This window comes from Vombatus ursinus, unplaced genomic scaffold (genome assembly GCF_900497805.2).
Source record: "Vombatus ursinus unplaced genomic scaffold, bare-nosed wombat genome assembly UNPS02014841.1, whole genome shotgun sequence".
Taxonomy (NCBI): domain Eukaryota; kingdom Metazoa; phylum Chordata; class Mammalia; order Diprotodontia; family Vombatidae; genus Vombatus; species Vombatus ursinus.
This window is the reverse complement of record NW_020954619.1, coordinates 13,583,958-13,600,522: the sequence shown is the minus strand read 5'-3', so window position 1 is coordinate 13,600,522 and position 16,565 is coordinate 13,583,958. Positions and strand designations below refer to the sequence as shown.

The 16,565-nt window shown below is 40.8% G+C and overlaps 1 protein-coding gene and 1 pseudogene across 1 annotated transcript in view; one reads left to right on the top strand and one right to left on the bottom strand.

Moving 5' to 3' along the window:
- The window catches only part of LOC114026570, an 89,491-nt pseudogene extending 83,800 nt beyond the window's left edge, over positions 1-5,691 (bottom strand).
- A 374-nt stretch (positions 5,692-6,065) lies between these two features.
- Positions 6,066-16,565, top strand: part of BTBD3 (BTB domain containing 3) — a 50,136-nt gene continuing 39,636 nt past the window's right edge. The window contains exon 1 of the mRNA XM_027840235.1: positions 6,066-6,140. The gene's annotated coding sequence lies outside the window, so the exon portion shown is untranslated. The remainder of the gene's footprint in view (positions 6,141-16,565) is intronic.

Sequence of the window (16,565 nt, the reverse complement as noted above, 5' to 3'; positions counted from 1 at the left end):
TGAATCTAGAGTTAGGAAACCAAGATTTGACTTCCACTTCCAACAGTTGATAGTTGTATGGTTATACAACTTAATAGCTCGGCCTCAGTTTCCACATCAGTAGAATAGGTATAATAATACAAAATACTTTCAGCTCTAGAGAACTCCTCTCCTGGTGCTCCACTGTTCTAAATAATGAGTGCTTCATGCAGCCCACTACATTTAGGTGGCCTTAGGTAGGCTTTACTTCGGAGGTGTCAAACACAAGGATCACGGGCCACACGAAACCCACAATACCCCTAGGTATTGCCCAAACCAGATTAAAATGTAATTGGGAAATATTTAACAAAATAGAAATATGATAATATATAAATAGTATTAATATGTAATTTTCTAAATTAAAATGCAGTCCACATGGATTCTTACGGTTTCCATTTAAGTTTGACATCACTGTTTTACTTTATGACCCAAACATATGTCTTGTTGCAGTTCTAGAACCATAATCAAATTAATATTGCCGTTGCTACTGAGAAGGGTATATCAATGTATTCCTCTCTATGACTCCATTCGTGATCTTGTGCTTTTCCAGAACAAATTATCTATCCCTCCCTGGACATTCACCTATATGTACTGCCTTTCTTGTTTTGTTTTTGTATTCACTATGCTTAGCAAGGTGCTTGGCACATGTAGTAAGCGCTTAATGCTTTTTCATTCATTTATATTTGCTACCTCCCTAACAGATTTGTTGTGAGGAAAGCACTATGTAAACTTTAGAAGGGCTCTGTAAGGGATTTGTTATTTTTAAAGGAGTTGGACTAACTCTAAATCTCATGATCCTATTTCCTGTATCTGTTTTACAGCTTTGTCTTTGATAAAGAAGAAGGAAGTTCTCTGGTTATTTTTTCTTCTACCAACCCTTCCCCACCCCCCCCACCCCATTCTCATCATGTTTCTGTGGTGCATTAATCAATCAATATTTATTAATTACCTATTATGTGTCAATCTCTCGCAGATATCTGCTATGAGATGTCCCTTAGAGGGAATAAAAATAGCTCTGGTAGGGGATTTGGTACAGCTTGTATTCTTTGTATTTCCCTTGCCAGAGTGAATGCCTGACAGATTTGTATATCTTTCTGTTTACTTGCTTCCCTCTATTGTGTGTGATTGATTGACTTATGAGAGGAACAGAGTGGGCAGAGCAAGAAAGGGAGGAAAACTCCCAGCCAAAGGACACTTTGCATCACAGTGTTGGGTGGGGCCAATAGTGGGGCCACCAGGAGTTAGATGTTTCCATGACATCCTTTGTTCTTGTTCCCCAAGGACTATAAGGTAAACTCTGGTAGGCAAGCATTCAAGGGACTCCCTCTTCCAAGTTCGTTTCTCTTGTGTTAGAATGCCTTCTCCAGTTGTGATATTTGGCTTTTCCTTCCTTGTGGAGATTTAAATAGAAGTAAACCCTTTAAAAGGGCAAACATTATAACATACACAGGTGTTGTTTTCTTAGTCTATTTTTTTGTCATCTTCTCACACCAGCACTAAATACTGGGTGGCAATTATGAACTCTTTGAATGACAATCTATTCTTATAGGGTTACAATCTAAGAGCAAATAATTCAGTAAGCCTGTGTAAAAGAAAGAAATAGATTGACTATAGGATTCTTTGGCTCCAAATAAGTAATCTCAGAACAAGAATTATGCCTATTTTATGTTCTTAAAACACAGCTTAGTCATATGCCTTATTGAAAAACTAAAATGCATTTTACTTTGATGGCTGCTTTTAAGAATATATTAAATTTCTAGCATGTTTTAAAGAGCTATTGGTTTCAAGTGTGGAAAAAAAAATGATACAGGTCACTGACTCCATGATATTTGAAATTTGAGTGCACCTTCAAAGGAAAATAAAGAACCTTCACTGCCTCACTGAACTAGAATTCCGAATATAGAAAGGAAGGTATGAATATTTATATGATTAAAAAAAACATGTCTGATGAAGAATGTGTTTACACCTCATAGAGAAGATGGATTTTTTTTTCAAGAAGAATTCATCTTTCAGGAAATGAAGTATCTACAACAGCAGGGATCAGCAAATGCTGAGTTTTGTTGTGCTATTATTGCTGCTGGGTTACACATGAAAATTTGGCTTATTGTGCATCTCAGTTTTGGTACAAATGTTTATTTTTTTGAAGTGCAGTCTCTAATTTTTACTGAGGTTCTCCCTGGCATGGAAGTAATTGTCTACTCTCAAAGGCATTACTATCAGAGCATGCATTCTAAGAGGTACCATCAAGCTACAAAGACATCAAGAAAGCATACTGTGTGCTTTGCTTTTTCTGTTATCAATTGTAATGGGGTTTGGCCCATGGAAGCATCATTTTCAGAGCATTTGCTGTGTGCTCTGTCCCAATTACACAACTAATAAATTTGTGCTTTGTATCATTTTCAGTCAGCCAACAAGCATTTACTAAACACTTAACAGTGTACCAGGGACTGAGCCAAGTGCTGAGAACACAAATACAATTAAAAAAGATAGTCCTTGCTATCAAGGAGCTTGCAGTCTAATGGGGGAAGACAACACATAAAAGGAAGGGAGGAGGAGTCTGGAGTACAGTCTGGTGAGAAATAAATTGATGTTTGGTCTAAGCACCCTCCTTAAATGGAAATTCTGGGAAGAGCCATCCAATCAAAGGGAGGGGCTGCAGGGGCAGAGGGTACCTTTGCGGTGCAAATTCTATGGCTGAAGTTGTCTTCCAGGATGAAAGGGGTTAGAATCATGGGTTTATCCTACTCCTTTTTTTGGAGCAAGTATGGTACAATGGGGAAAATCACTGTTTAAAGCCAGAGGACACTACTTTACCACCACCTTTGCCACTTACTTACCTATGTGACCTTGGGCAGAGATCTTTTATGGGCTTCACTTTCCTCATGTGTAAAAAGAAGAGGGAATTGGACTAGAAGGCCTTTAGTGTCCCTTTCAACTTTAAATGTATGATCCTATGATTTTTAGGGTAAAAGTGGATAATGACATTTAGGATTTTTAAAGATAATGCAGTTATCTAAGGAACTGTTCATTATCAGATTCATTTAGCCCCACACCAAATTGCTGTTCCAGATGTAGACACAATAATCAAAAAGCTGTAATGTTTTATTTAGGAAAGTTTTGAAAAGAACCACACAATTTTCTAATTAGTAGGGTCATTTGGTGTAACTATGACTTTTGATAACTGATATTTAACACTATAATGATCTGTGAACTGGGTGGAAAGGGGTACTCCCTCCACTGCTATAAACTGTAATTTCTCTCTGTTTTCCCTGTGCCTTTGCATAGGCTGTCCCACGTAAGTGAAATTCATTCCCTCTTCACTTACACCTCTTAGAATCCATAGCTCTCTTCAAAGCCTAGCTCAGTCACCATCTCCTGCCTTATATAAAGCCTTTCTTGAACCACTACCATTTCTCCACAAAAACAATCCTTTGTGTTTGCTTCCTATTTGTTTTGTATTCACCATACAAATGTATGTTGTTTGCCCTGATAAAATGTCAACTCTTTGTGGTTATGGACTATTTCATTTTTTGCTTTCTATCTCTGCTGCCTGGCACATATGTAGAAACTAACAAGAGCTTGTTGATTAGTTAATTGAGACATCTTAAGCTGATGGTTTCTAGGAGCTGTTATGTAATACCAAAATCATTCTACAGCTAATCCCATGACAGCCTTTTTGGACTTAGCTAGATTCTTCTTCAGGTGAGAGATGCCTGTTCTGTCACTGGCCCTGTACTCAAATCATTTCTAGCTGAGTATGGGTATGATCTTCTAGGTTTTGTACTTCCCTGACATTGCCTCCGAAATTCCAGGGTCATTTCTGTGACACAGCAACCTAGATATAAGAAAAGGAATTGGTTGAGTAGGATTCAGTAGAAGTTTCCTGGAGGACTACTATTTTGTGCCCCATAAAATGTATTTTCGCTATTTGTCCACTCTATCCTAGCCCTAAATACCTCAGAAGAAAAGAAACAACATGCTAATGATCCTTTACCAGGAAGATTGTCCATGAAGGCAAATATTAGGCATTGACAGAACATGCTAAGTATCTCTGTGAATTAAAAAACAAAACACAAACATCAATTTAAAATACATGTTACAACTAGAACATCATCATTAACATTAATCATAATGATGATAATACAAATCTTCACTGAGAATCTATACTGATAAAGGAATAATGGAATCTATTCATTATGGAGTGACTATTCTTGCCCTGTAGGGTATCAAAATAGGCAGGGTTTTGTTTGTGTTGCAGCTCTTAATAGTTTATTGAGTAACTACTTAACAAGCCATCAGTTGCTTCAGGAGCATGTTTCCCAAAGAAACTGAAAAGTTGTTTTTTATGGGGAGAAATCAGATACTTCAGGGAATCCGGGTTACTTTGCAGAATCTCACGGTTGGCTCAGCGGCCATCTAGACTAACCCATACCCAAATAAAAAATCATCTATCAAGTACCTGACACACCAACTTTTCCTTAAGAATCTCTCATAAGGGGCAGCCCGCTACCTTCTGAGGCAGTCCATTCTGCTTTTGAATAGGAGGGATCTCCCTATGCTGATCCTGTTTGGTCCTGGTCCTGTTTGAAAAAATAGTAATGTGTCTTTGTCTGTAAAATAAATACTAATTCTTCATTTACTATTTATTGTATGTCTGCCTCTGTCATGGTTTCAATCATGTATGGGGCTTTGCATTCTTTCTTAAATTTATTAACCTAACTTTCCATTACATGCTCCCCCCACCCCTACCATGTTTTCTTGTAATGAAGAACAATTTGAGCAAAACCCAATAGACCAAGGAACTGACTCATGACGTGTTCAACCTTTCACACCTGTAGTCTTCACAAGTCAATCCATGTATTTTAAAACTGAGTTGGTAAAGCTCCTAGCTCAGTCCCTTACACAATACCTATTAAAGATGGTGGTAAAATGAAACTAGCAAGCCTGTTCTTTTTTTGATGCAACTTCTTTTGATGCAACCTTAAGAGATCCCAGCTCTGAACCAATCCATTATTAAGTCCTATAGAATCTTGCTTCAGTGCGTCCGGACAATGCCTTGCACATAGCATGCACTTATTGAAGTGAATGCAATGTCTCTCACATCTGTCTTTACCTTCCAATTCCAATGATGACTGCAATAATTTAGGGCTTTATTATAGTTACAATAATACCCAAGTGGTCCTCCAATTTCTCCTCAGAGACTTCTATGAAGGGGGAACCTACCTTCCTCTCTAAACAACCCATTATGAACAGCTCTCATTGTTGGAAAGTTTTTTTTTTTTTAACCTGACATTAAGCCTAAATCTGTTTCTTTGCGATTCCTTCATTTTATTCTCAAACTCTCTCATATTGTAGATAAAAAATGTCATGGCTTAGAGATATGAAGACACTTATCCAAAAGTCACAGAGAAGCCTGTGTCAAGCTATATAGATGTTTGTTGTTGTTACTGTTATTATGGTTGTGGATTTTACCACTTACTACCCCTGTAATGCTGAGCAAATAAATCCAAATCCCTTCATCTGTCTGGGCCTCAGTTTCCTCCTCTGTAAAATGAGGAGGTCGAAGCAGAGGAGCCTAAGGTGCCCTTCCTGCTCTGAGTCCCGCAGTCCCGTCTTAGACATCTCTGTATTCCCCAAGCTAGCACAATGCCTGGGGAGTAGCAGGCATTGCATTGCGCCGTAACTGTCCGTGGAAGGAAGAGTGAATGAATGAACAATGGGCCTTTGGGTACAAAGGTACCAACTGTTTGCGCCAGGCTGGGGATGCTCCGTCCACTGCTTGCCTTCCTCCTCTGCTCGGTCTCAGCCTACCTCGGGTTCAAACGTTCCGCGCAGCGCAGCATCACCACCCTCCTACTCTTCCTCTACGCGCCCCGGCCCGACCCAGGACCTGGAGACCCAACAAAGGCAAGCCCAGGGTGACGGCCCCGACCGGGACTGCGCACGCTCCGCGTCTCCTCTCCCCGGGAAGCTCGGGCGGTAGCGCCACCTCGGCCGCGCGCCTCGCCTCGCGCCCTCGCCGGAGCGTGCCCTGCGTGCGGGTGCCCGCGGACCCCCGCTGGGCGCTTTCTCCCTAACTGCCCCGGCCCTCGCTCCGAGACGGCCCTCGGACCCGACGTACGGTGAGTGGCGCCAAGTGGGCCGTGGCGTGGGCAGCCGCGAGGGGGGCGGAGCGGGGAAGAGGCGTTCCTCCCGAGTGGGACGGGCAGGGCGGCGGCGGCGACGGCGACGGAGGAGGCTGCACGCGCGCCATCCCAGTCCGTGGGGGACCAACGGCCGTGGGGTGCGGGCCCGGGCTGGGAGCGAGAGCGGCCGCGGAGTGGCGGGAGCGGCCGAGCATCTCCTGGAGCCCCTGGCTGGGGGGGGGGGGGGGGGGGGGGGGGTGAGGGGGCGGGGGCGGAGGAGGGCTTCCTGGACGCTGGGGCAGCCAGGGTGCGGGGGTACGACCGTCAAGGGGCTCCCTCCACCAGGGTTGGCCCCCGCTCCCCCACCCCGGGCGTTGAGAGCGAGAGCAAACTTTGCATTAGGTGGGGTCGAACTCCGTCCCAAAGTGTCCCAGAGTCATCCTCCCTCGTGCCAAAGGGGCACAGCTAAAGCTGAAGTTCCCTTGCCCGTTGTGGGGGGTCCCAGGACTTTGGGGTAACAAACGGGACCGTGCCTTCCTGCACCCTAGTGCCCTGCCCGGTGCTGCGGGGTGGAAGTGCTTAATGATCCACACTCAAGAGGATGGGCTTGCTATTTCATCCTGTCTCCCATGCCTAGAATGCTCCCCCACATCCCCACCTCGTGGCCTCCTTCAAGTTCCAGCTAACCTCCCACCTTCTAGAGGAAGCCTTTCCTAATCTCTCTTAAAGCCGGTGCCTTCTCTCTGTTGATTACACTGTGTGATACACAGTGTGTATGCATGTGTTTGTACCTATGTGCATGTTTGTATTTCTATATGTGTATATATTTGTATAGATGTATGCATGTATTTGCATATTGCTCATGCCTGTTTGTATACATACATTTATATGGGTATATGTCCATATATGTGCATTTGTATGTGTGTATATACATGATGCCTATTTGTACGTACACATGTATATATATATATATCTATACACACATCTATGCACATGTTTGCATATGTGAACGTATGCTTTTTTGGGGGGGATTCATTAGTTGTTTCTGGCTCATTATAGCCCCATTTGGGGTTTTCTAGGCAAAGACATGAGTGGTATGCCATTTCTTCTCCAGCACATTTTACAGATGAGGAAACCGAGGCAAACAGGGATAAGTGATTTGCCCAGGGTCACACAGCTAGTAAGTGTCTGAGACTGGATTTTAACTTAGATCTTCCTGACTCCAGGGCCAGAACTCTATCCAGTGTACCACCAGCTATCCTATATATACACATACATTCATATTTGTATATGCACATGGTTGTTGGTGGTTGTCCTTCGTTCTCCATGAGGACCAAAATGACATCACTATGCAGGAGTCAAGTTACAGTGTGTCCCACTTTGGCTGATAGGCCAATATGAGCTCAGAATGTTCTACCACAGGTCAGGCACCAACAGTCCACATGAACATTTGGGGTGGATTCTCTAAATTTGTGCATCTCACATTTTTCTTTTCAATTCCTTCAATTCGGCTTTGCTCATAGAGCATAGTACCTTCTCTGATGAGGGCACGCCATGCTGAGTGGTCCTGTGCCAGTGTCTCCCTTGTCACACAATTCCGAAGTTCTTGAGAGACCTTGAGAGTATCCTTCTTCTGACCACCAAATGAACACTTTCCTGGTGTGAGTTCTCCATAAAATAGGCCTTTTGGCAAGCCTACATTTTGCATTTGAACAGCATGGCCAGCCCATTGGAGTTGAGCTCTCTGAAGTAGAGTTTGAATGCTTGGCAGTTTGGTTTGAGAAAGGAACTCAGTGTCTGGTATCTTATCCTGCCAAGTGATCTTCAGAATCTTCCTAAGACAAATCAAATGGAAGCGATTCAGTTTTCTGGCATGGCACTGGTATACTATCCACGTTTCACAAGCATATAACAATGAGGTTGTTACAATGGCTCTGTAGACCTTCATGTTTGTATATGTGTATATACACATATGAGGCAGCTCGGTGGCTCAGTGGATAGAATGCTGGCCCTGGAATCAGGAAGACCTGAGTTCAAATTTGCCCTCAGATATGTACTAAGTGTGTGACCCAGGGCAAGTTTCTTAACCTGCTTGTCTTAATCCAGTGGAGAAGGAAATGGCAAACCACTCCAATATCTTTTCAAAGAAAACCCCATGGACAGTATTGGTGTGCTATGGTCCGTGGGGTCACAAAGAGTTGGACACAACTGAATGATAACATATATATGTATATGTGTATGTACATATGCATGTATATACACATGTTTATTTGTGTGTGTGCATGTACACATGGTATAGTTAAAGGGCATCTAGGTGGTGTAGTGTTAGGACTTCTGGGCCAGAAGTCAGGAAGTCTTATCTTCGTGAGTTCAGATCCAACCTTAGACACTTACTAGCTTTGTGACCCTGGGCAAGTGACTTACCCCTGTTGCCCTCAGTTTCCTCAATTATAAAATGAACTGGGGAAGGAAATGGCAAACCATTCCAGTATTTTTGCCAAGAAAACTCCAAATGGGGTATTGACGAGTGAAACATGACTGAACAACAACACATACAAGCATGTATCTGTACATGTGTATGTACACATGCACGTATGCTTTATATTTCTTTATGTGAATACACACATGTATGTGTATATGCACACACAGCTATTTGTTTTATATAAGTGCATGTATGTATATGCACGCATGTATATTTATATAGATGCACATGTGTATATACATGTGTATATCTTTGTATAGGTGTATATACACATGTCTGTGTATGTGCTTATATGCTTACATGCATGTATGTATGTCTGTGTATTTATAGGCATATACACATATGCCTATATATCTTGTTTGTATATTTATCAATATCTTATTTGTACATGCTTGTTTCTTGTGTTAGACTGTAAGCTTCTTGAAAACAGGGACCATTTTTGCCTTTACATCCTCAGTGATTAGCACACTATTTGGCATAGAGTTGAGGCTTAATGGATGCTTTTTGGCTGTTCTGTTGTCATGAATTCTTTCCAGTGAATGAGTGTGACTGATATATCCTCCAGGAGGGAGTATAACATACAAGGCTAATGTTTGAGTGTACATGGTGGAGAGTTAGAGAAACTCTCACAGATCTTGGAAGTTTTCATTAAAAATATTGGTAGCACACTGAGCAGGCAGTTAGGTGGCACAGTAGATAGAGTTCTGGTCTTGGAGTTCAGGAAGACTTATCTATGTGAGTTCAAATCTGGCCTCAGACACTTACTAGTTATGTGACCCCAGGCAAGTCATTTATCCCTGTTTCCTCAATTTCTTCATCTGTAAAATGAGCTGGAGAAGGAAATGGCAAACTGCTCCAGTATGTTTGCTATGAAAATCCAAGATTAGGTCACAAAGAGTAGCACATAACTGAAAATGATTGAATAACTAATAATCTAATATGATGGGCAGAGAGGTGATTCCTAAAGAATAATATTGACAGTATTTTGAAGATATTGGTGAGAACAATCAGTTAAAATTAAGGGTAGATCAGTCTCCAGCTTCTTAGAGGCTTCTTCTCTAATAAAGTGACAAAATAATACCTTCTTTATCCAGGAACAGCTGCCGTGATTGAGAATATAGTTGGGAACCCAGAAGGAAGAATTTCCCCTCCTCTCCATATGTCCTTAAAAAAGACATAAACAACAACCTCAGAAGAGCCAAAATGTTACAAAGACTATACTAGCATATACTGTACTTATAGGAAAGGTTTCTTTCTCATTTAGAACCTATATACTTTTCCTTCCAATATAGCTCTGACAGGTTTAGTTTTGGTAGCAAACAACAAATTAGAAGTGGCCCCTGCTGGAGACAGGCATGCTAACAACAGGAAGAAATGATAGTTATCATCCTGACAAGGGAAAAGACAGGAAAATGAAATCACTTAGAAGTTTAGCCGTCTGGACCATTTAGTGGAGGGGTGCTTCAGAAATGTTGGAACACAATATCATATTCCAGCATAGCACATATTGATGACCATAATCATGACCCTGAGAAATCAAGAAAAAGGTTAAATTATGTTCCATATTACCTGTTTATGAAAACAGGGAAATATGCCAAACATTTTAGAAAAAATTTTGAAAATAGTAGTTGAAAATAAAAATTTTCTCAAGCTTCTGGAAAATTCTTATATCTGGAAAATTCAAGTTTAAGAGCTCATATCTTTACAATAAATAAAGTATATTGGTTGTTGTGATTCATAAAACTAGCATTTTGGAGGTAGAAAGCACTTCAAATGATTACTAGAAACCCTTCATTTTACAGATGAAGCCCAGAGATACAATATAACATACCAAGGTCACACAGCTTGCCGCTACTGGAACCCAAGTCTTCAGCTTCAGTTTAGTCCAGTGATTTGTCCATTATTAATATTGCACATTATTCATACCTAAGAACATATTTTCTTGTTTAAAAAAAAAAGGGCTGTTATAAATCTTAGATTCTCAAGTAAAAATCTATTACCATGTCATTTATGGTTTGTTACCTATACCATTGGAGGGAGAATCCATATTGATAAGATCATGTCTTTTGATGCATTGAAGTGTAGCTCAACTGTTCTTCACTAAAGTCTCATTCTAATACCATGTTGTGGTATGGAGGTGATGCTAGTCTCTTGAAGCCTCTGCCGTGGAATACAAATTCTGGCAAGACAGCATTACCCATATTTCACTGAAAAAATTGTGGTCCTCTTCTCCCCTACTCTTCAGTTCACATCTACCAGATTCTTTCTGTCACTGTTTGCATTCACCCTTGTCTCATACAATGGGGTGATCTTTCTCTTTGCCGAGGCAAATCCCTCTATATTCATAAGTGATTCCATTCTTCTCCAGCAGATTGTCCCTTTTATCATCCCCACTCTTTCACTTAATTTTCAATTTCCATTTGTGTAGTAGCTGCTTCTCTACTGCCTATGAATATAATATGTCTCACCCATCCTCAAAAAATACTGCCTTGATTCATCCAATCCTGTTAGCTATCATCCCATAATTCTCCTGTCTTTTCATGGCTAAAATTTTTGAGAAGACCATTTACAATAGCTGCCTTCACTTACTTTGCTCTCGGTCCCTTATTTCTTTACACTGTGACTGCTGACCACATCATTCATCTTAAATGAATTCTAAAGTTACTGTCAAACTCTTAATTGCCAAATTAATGACCTTTTCTCAATCCTTACTTTTCTTGACCTTTCTGCAGCTTTTGACATAGTTACCCCTCTTCTAGGTTTTTAATGACACTATTCTCTCCTGGTTCTCCTGCCCCTCTGTTCCTTTTTAGTCTCCTTTGCTGGATCTTCAACTCACTCTTAGGTTACACTAACTATGGGTATACCTCAGGGTCGTGTCCTGAGTTAACTTGTTTTCTCCCTCTATATTAATTCACGTGGTGATCTCATCAACTCTCACAGATTGACTTCTCTCTATGCTGATGAATCCCAGATCTACTTATTTAGCCTTCTTTAACTTGTCTATTGACCTCTAGTTTGCATCTTCAACTGCCTGTTGAACATTTAGAACAATCTCATAGACATCTTAATCTCAGCATATCCTCAACTGAACTCATCTTTCTTCCCAAACTCCCCTTTCTTTTTAATTTTAGCGTTACTGTCCAGGGTACCCAGTCACCCAGGCTTAAACATAGATGTCATTTCAACTCCTCACTTTCACTCTCCATATCCAATCATTTGGCAAGACTTGTGGAAGTCTCTGTTGCATCTCTCCTATGTTCCCTTCTCCCCTGTGATACTGCCACTACCCTGGTACAAGCCCTTATCACGTCATGCCTGGACTTTTAATAGCCTGTTGTTTGGTTCCCCTGCTACAAGTCTCTCCTCACTCCAGTCCATCTTCCACACAGCTGCCAAAGTGTTCTTCACATGTGTCCATGTCACCGTTCTGTTCAAGAAACTCCAGTAGCTCCCTGTACCTTGCATGACCAAATATAAAATCCTCTGTTTGGTGTTCAGTGCCCATCAAACCTTCCTTACCCCTGCACCCCAACCCCTTTCCAGTCTTCTTGCCCCATACAATCCTTCCCCACCCCCCCATATACTCTATGTTGATCACTTTAGCACCTTCCCTCTTCCCGTTCTAGTCTCAGAACATAAGGTGGTCCTTATTCTTGCCAATGTTATTTCTTATATTTGTGTCCTTTATTCCATCCCCGCTGATCTTTAGGAGGTTGTCAAAAGTGTGCCAATGGGAAATAAGCCTGGAGAGGGAGACTGTAACCAGACTGTGAAGGACTTGAGATGCTAAGATTTGCATTTTATTCTTGAAGCAGTGGGAAAGGAGAAGGGAACAAGCTTTTAAGAAGACTTACAGGTGACATAGTAACAGTCTTAAAATATTTGAAGAGTTGTCATGTAGAAGAATTAGACTTGTTCTTCTTGGTCCACAGGTGTAAGTTGCCTAGAGGCAGATTAAGGCTTGAGGTAGCCAAAAGCTTCCTAACACAAAGAAGGTTATATATTGAAGAACAGTTGATGATCTACTTTGCTAGACAGTTTCCTCCTGGGAGGTCCTACACAAATGAAATCATCCCTTTCAAGTTAGGATTTTTTGTAGTCTGAACTTTTTTCCTTTTCCCACCAAATGCCTACCACAACATGCTGTCCTAGATGTGAAGGTGTGAATTAATGTTGAATTGAACAGGTCTGAGTTTCATCATTGTTTCTTAAGGTAAAGATGGTTTTTGCCCATTTTTAAAGAACTGACTACTGTACAGTCCTACAAAAGTAGTAAAGTGGATCTTCATGGCTGAGCATTTATAGAAGCTTTATCTAGATTCTGCAAATCTTTGATCTTGGTACATATCTTTGACGGTTTCAAAACATGGGAAAACTCAGTAGTTTTTCAAACTCTTGGAATAGAAGTGTGTGTCTCTGCTTTAGACTTTCAGTTCATTTTTTTTTCCTCCACAGTCTAAACATAAGAATTGTATTAGCATTTTTAACCCAAAATTCAAGATCAGTAAAATACTTCAGATATAAGGAAATGTAAATTATGCTGTTGTAAAATCTTTAGTAAAAGAATTTCACAAATTTGAGTGCTTTCTATGGAAGATAAATTTAAAGTCAAAACTAAACTGTTTTTTGAACCCCTCTTTTTTTTTAAGTTAGAGTAATTACAAGGTGGTTGATAGTTTAAAATAACAAGGAAAAGGAATAGTTAGCCCCTAACTATAAATTTTCTCCTCCTTAGAAAGAAACTCAATACAAAAACAAAACAAAACTCCTTCATAGACAAATTAGTCACATATCCTTGCTGGATCTCTAGGACATTGTTAATAAGTGCCTATTCCAGGATTAAATATAAAATTCTCTATTTGGCCTTTAAAGGCCTTCACAACCTGGCATCTTTCTCCTTTTCTGATATTATACTTTATTCACTTCCATATAGTCTTTAATCTAGGGACACTGACCTTGCTTTTCTTGTATATTATTCTCCATCTTCCGAATCTGTGACTTGTGGACTGGCTGTCCACTGTGCATGCAGTATTTCTTGCTCTTCACCTCCAGCTCCTGGCTTCCCCAGCTTCAAAACTCCATTCAAGTCCTACCTTCCACAAATAGCCTTTCCCTTCCTCCCTATGCCCACGACTCCTTTCTATATCTACTATGTACATAGTTGTTTCCATGTTGTCTCCTGTATTAGAATTTAAATATCTTGAAGGCAAGAACTGTTTTTGCCTTTTTCTGTATCCCCAGTGCTTAGCAGAGTGTTTGGCATATAAGTACTTAATAAATGCTTGTTGACTTTTTCTTTGTAAGAAAGGAAAGGATAGTAATGGGAGCCAGCCCCCTGTTATATTGGCTATTATCAGGGACTAACAATATTCTAATAGCCTGCTAAGAGTTGTGATCTCCTCTCATCATTTCCCCTTTTTCTTTGCAGTTTTTTTGGAATATTATTGCTAATCATCTTGCTTTGTAACAACCATCTTGCTCCTGCTTCAGGCTGTAGAAATTTGTCTCCTGCCTTCAGGATTCCATAATTCTATACTCATGACTTCTGGAATTTTATTTCTTCTTTTTTCTGTTTGTTTATAAATGCTAATAGAATTGGAGTATCACACTTGGAATCTTAGATCGTAGAGAGGGAATCCCAAGGAATCATTTTGTCTAACCCCTAGCCTTAGGTAGGCTTAATTATCTCCGTTTTTATAGATGAGGCAGCTGAAGCTCATAGAGCTTATCAGACTTCTCACATGCTAGTTAAGTGGTTGAATGAGGAAATGAATCCAGCAATATTCTTTCATCATACTGTACTGCTTCTTTGGCAGTAGGCATCACCATAAAGCCACTTATGCCTGATTACATTCCAGGGAAATAAAATGCCATGAGGAGAATCTTATTTTCTTCCATAAAAACATGACTCAAATCAGTTCAATTCATTGAACATTTATTAAGCAGCTACTATATGCCAGACACTATACTATGTATTGGGGATTAAAGAAGAGGCAAAAGACAGTTTCTCCCCTTATGTAGCTTACAATCTAATGGGGGAGACAATAAGCAAACAAATATATACAAAGCAAGTTATATACAGGATAAATAAGGAATATTTAACAGAGAAGGCAGTGGAATTAAGAGGGGTTGAGGAAGGCTTCCTGTAAAACATAGGTTTTTAGTGGGGACTTAAAGGAAGCCAAGGTGGTCAGTAATTGGAGTGGAGGAAGGAGAGTTCCAGGCATGGAGTTCAGTCAGAGAAAATGTCAGGAGCTGAAAGATGGAGTATCTTGGAGGCCAGGTCACTGGATTGAAGAGTACACGTTGAAGAATAAGGTGTAAGAAGACTGGAAAGGTAGGAGGAGGCTAGATTATAAAGGGCTTTGAATGCCTAACAGAGCATTTTGTTTTTGCTCCTGGAAGCAATAGGAAGCCACTGGATATAATTGAGAGTGTGTGTTACATGAACAGACTTGTGTTTTAGGAAAATCACTTTAGTGGCTGAATGGAAGATGGGTTGGAGTAGGGAGAGACTTGAGGCAGTCCAATCTACTGGCAAGCTATTGTAATAGTCAAGGCATAGGGTGATGATGCCACCAGGGGAGTGACAGTGTCAGAGAAGAGAATATTTAATAAAAGGGGGAATATTCTAGAGATATTGCTAGGGTGATTGACAGGCCTTGGCAGTAGGCTGTCTGGGAATGGGGTGGGGTGAGAGAGTGAAGAATCGGGATGAATCTTAGGTTGTGAGCCTGAAGGATTTGGTCACTAGGAGGAAGGTGTTGCCTTCTACAGTAATAGGGAAAGTAGGGTATTTAGAGGGAAAGATAAAGAGTTCTGTTTTGGACATACTGAGTTTCAGATATCATTGGATATCCAGTTTAAAAGGCAGTTGTAGATGTGAAATTGGAAGTCAGCAAAGAGGCTGGGGCAGGGTAGGTAGATTTTAGAATCATCACCATAGAGAGAGTAATTAAATCCATTTGGAGCTGATGAGATCACCAAGTGAAGTAGTATAGAGGGAGAAGAGAAGAGGATCCAAGACAGAATCCTTGAAGTACGGGTATTATTAGAGGGTTTGATCTGGAGGAAGATCCAGCAAAAGATCTAGAGGAGTGGTTAGATAAGTAAGAGGAAAATGAGAGAGTGGTGTCCTGAAAACCTAGAGAGAAGTTGGAGAGAATGATCAGTAGTGTCAAAGTCTGCAGAGAGGTTAAGGAGAATGAGGATTGAGAAAAGGCCATTGGATTTGGCAATTAAGAGATCTTTGGAAGATCTCTTTGGAGAACTTTGGAGAGAGCAATTTTGGTAGAATGATAAGGTCAGAAGCCAGATTGTAAAGGGTTAAGAGGAGAGTGAGAGGAGAGAAAGTAGAGGTACCTATTGTAGATGACCTTTTTGAGGAGTTTATCTACAAGGGACAGAAGAGAAATAAAATGATAGCAGAGATAGAAAGATCAAGTGAGGGTTTTTTCAGGATAGAGGGAGACACGGGTATGTTTATAAGCAATAGCAAATGAGAGGGGGAAATTGAAAGTAAAGGAAAGAGTGAGGATGACGGAGCAGTCTGTTGGAGGAGACAGGGTGGAATAGGATCACTTGAACAAGTAGAATGGTTAGCTTTGGTAAGAAGTGAGGCCACTTCATCAGTCTGGGGTGAAGGAGGAGAAAGTGGCAGAAGGCACCTGAGTGATAAGAACTGAGGAAGAGGAGAGAAGGGGGAGTTTGCAGCAAATGGCCTCAATTTTTTCTGTAAAATATGTGGCAAAGTTCTCAGCTGAGAGTGAGGGGAGGGGAACCCACGGTTAGTTTGAGGAGGGATGAAATGTTTTGGAAGAACCACTATAGTGAGTTGATAAGGGAGGTGTAGTAAGATTGCCTAGCAGCAGTGTGGGTCCAGTTGAGGTTACGTAACATAAATTTGCAGTGGACCCATTCAGAACTGTTGCTTTTCT